The sequence below is a fragment of the Chrysochloris asiatica genome, unplaced genomic scaffold (genome assembly GCF_000296735.1).
Source record: "Chrysochloris asiatica unplaced genomic scaffold, ChrAsi1.0 scaffold00194, whole genome shotgun sequence".
NCBI lineage: Eukaryota > Metazoa > Chordata > Mammalia > Afrosoricida > Chrysochloridae > Chrysochloris > Chrysochloris asiatica.
Window position 1 is genome coordinate 4,505,300 of NW_006408712.1, and position 3,025 is coordinate 4,508,324.

Sequence of the window (3,025 nt, forward strand, 5' to 3'; positions counted from 1 at the left end):
AACCGCTGACCTTAAGGTTCGCAGCCCGATTCGTAACCACTACGCTACCAGAGTTCCTTGATAGGCCTCATTAAATCTCTTAAATCCGGTTTGAATTTAGGAAAGCTCCCCTGTTGATATAGGGACATTAAAAATTTAAACATTTAAAAATTATCTTCAGCAAAATTTAATTGCATGTGATATTAATGATGTTGTTTAATGATTTCCACATTCTGTTGGGTCACCGTTTTATGGACTGGGCACAAATATGAATGTCTTCCAATCACTTAGCCAGGTGCTATCTTTCTGTTGTTTTTTTCTCTTTTGAGATTATAATGAACATGGTCACACTACAAGTCACATTACAAGTAAAGTCACAATTAGGACAGAGAATGCTCCAAAGCCTGTTTTGGTCATCCAAGATTAAAAATGGCTGACCCCTAAAAATATGTACAAAAATATAAAATGTAAATTAAAAATACAAAGAAATTTTCCTTTTTAAAGAACTTTTAAGAACAAAAGTAGAGCCTTGGTTCTTTTTTCTCAACTGTTGCAAATTCAAGTTGTGGTTTTGGTTGCATAGTGGTGAGTATGTGTTCTCTGCAGATGACACTGCCCAAAGTGGGCAGGTAGGCCTCTCTCTACTGGAAGGTGACCACGTTGAGATTCTGAGACAGGAAGTGGAGGGTGACTAGGTTACCGTGGCCTTTTTGTTTTTAAGTTTAACTTTTATGATTTTGCTGTTGAGCCATCCTCATAGGTCTTCTGCTTCTTGGTGTCAATGTCATCATCCTCATCCTCTTCAGCAGCCTACTGGCCTGTAGCTGCCTCGGCCTCCTAATCTTTATCTCCATCTTCTTCCCCACCATCACCTTCTTCTTCCTCGTGTACCTCACTGTCAGCCTCCTGTTCCCATTAGTGGGTGCATTTCTTCCATTCTGTTTCTTCCACAAACTTCCCCTTCCCCTTTAAGTCCTCAGTGGAGATCACGGAACTGAGGCATGCCATTAATCAGCTAAGAGAGCAAGAGTGCAGGGACTCTGGCAAGAGAACTGCCAACCAAGGAGAAGAAGCAAGGCAGAGGAGGTTGTGGCTCAGCTGGAAGCTGAGCTAGACCAGGAAAATTCTATACAAGTTCACAGAGTTGGAATCAAAATAACCACCACAACCGCCATGACCAGTTTCCTTTTGGTTTTTTACCTCCAGGCCTTTGCAAACTTCTTTGATACTTGACATTGTCTTCTTGAGCTGCCCTTTAAATTTTATATTCTGTTCTTTTAATTTCTCTAAGCTCAAGAGCAAGTTCAGAGTTTCTTCTGACATCCATTTTGGTTTTTTCTTTCTTTCCTGTCTTTTTAATGACCTTTCGCGCTTTATGTATGAAGTTCTTGATGCCATTCCACAACTAACTCTTCTGATTTTCAGTTACTGCTTTCTTATGCATTAAATCTATTCCTGAGCTGTCTCTAAATTCAAGTGCAAAACATTCAAGTAATGTTTTGGCTCTGGTGAACTTGTTTTAATTTTCTTCTGCTTCAGCCTGAACTTCCATATGGGCAATTGTTGGTCTGTTTCACAGTTGGTCTCTGCTGTGTTTTGGGGGGGTTTTGTTTATGATATTGAGCTTCTTTCTCCATCATCTCTTCCCCCAGATGTAGTCAATTTTATTCCTGTGTATTCCATCTGGGGAGGTTCACATGTATAGTCACTGTTTATATTATTGAAAAAGGTATTTGCAATGAATACATCATTGGTCTTGTAAATTTCTATCATGACATCGACAGTATCATTTCTATTACCAAGGCAATATTTTCCAACTACTGATCCTTCCTTTTTGTTTCCAACTTTCACAGCTCAATCACCAGTAATTGCCAATGCATTTTGATTGCATGTTTGATTAATTTCACACAGAAGAAGTAGAATTCTTCAGTTTCATCATCACTAGCTTTAGTGGTTGGTGCATAAATTTAAATAATAGTGGTATTAACTAGTCTTCTTGTTGGCATATAGATATCATCGTAACACTGCCGTTATTTCAAGAGAGATCTTGAGATACTGTTTTTGATGATGAATGTGATGCCATTCCTCTTCAACTTGTGGCTCAAGGTATAGTAAACTGTTTGTTTGTCAGATTCAAAATGACCAATACTCGTCCACTTCAGCTCAATAATGCCTAGAATATCTTTATGCATTCCATCTCATTTTTGAGGACTTCCAATTTTTCTAGATTCACACTTCGTACATTCCACATTCCAGTTATTAATGGATGTCTACAACTCTTTCTTGTCATTTTGAGTTCTGTTCCATCATTAAATGAAGGTCCCAAAAGCTTTACGCCACCCTTGTCATTAAGGTCAACTCTACTTTGAGGAGACAGTTTTTCCTCAGTTTTATTGAGTGTGTGACAACCTCAGGGGCTCATCTTTGGACACTATATCAGACAATTTTCTAATGTTAATCATATGATTTTCAGTGACTAACCATTCAGAAGTGTTTCGTCTCTCCTTCTTCCTAGTCTGTTTAAGAATGGAAGCTCCACTGAAACCTGTCTACCATCGGTGACTCTGCTTGTATGTAAAATACCAGTCACATACTTTCAGCATCAAAGCTATCACAGTATGATAAACTGACCAATGAGTAATGGAGATTCAGTTATAGGCTCAAACATATGCAGGGTTCACAAGAGTGTGTGACACTGTACTGATAGCTTTGTAGAAGTTGTAAAATTGTAAGGAGACCATGCACTTAGGACCTGTGAGTCCTGGCTAAGAGCCAATAAAAAAATGGGGACCACAATATAAATAAAAATGGAGGAATATGCAGTAAAGCATTATATATCACTAAAAAGCCAGGTATACCTTGCTACTTTCCCCAGTCGCCTCCTCAAAGCAGAGTTGACAAAGATGACCATGATGACGTGAACAGAGTTAAGTTCGGGGTAGAAATGCTCACAGAACCTTCATTTGCTAATGGGCCACAAATCAAAATAAAGAGAAACAGCTGTAAACATCCATTGAAAATCGGAACATGAAATGTATGAAGCATG

The 3,025-nt window shown here is 38.6% G+C and overlaps 1 protein-coding gene and 1 pseudogene across 1 annotated transcript in view; both read right to left on the bottom strand.

The window, feature by feature from the left end:
* TXNDC16 (thioredoxin domain containing 16) overlaps positions 1 to 3,025 on the bottom strand; it is a 208,130-nt gene that overhangs the window by 120,004 nt on the left and 85,101 nt on the right. The window lies entirely within an intron of this gene.
* Positions 278 to 3,025, bottom strand: part of LOC102817945 — an 11,384-nt pseudogene continuing 8,636 nt past the window's right edge.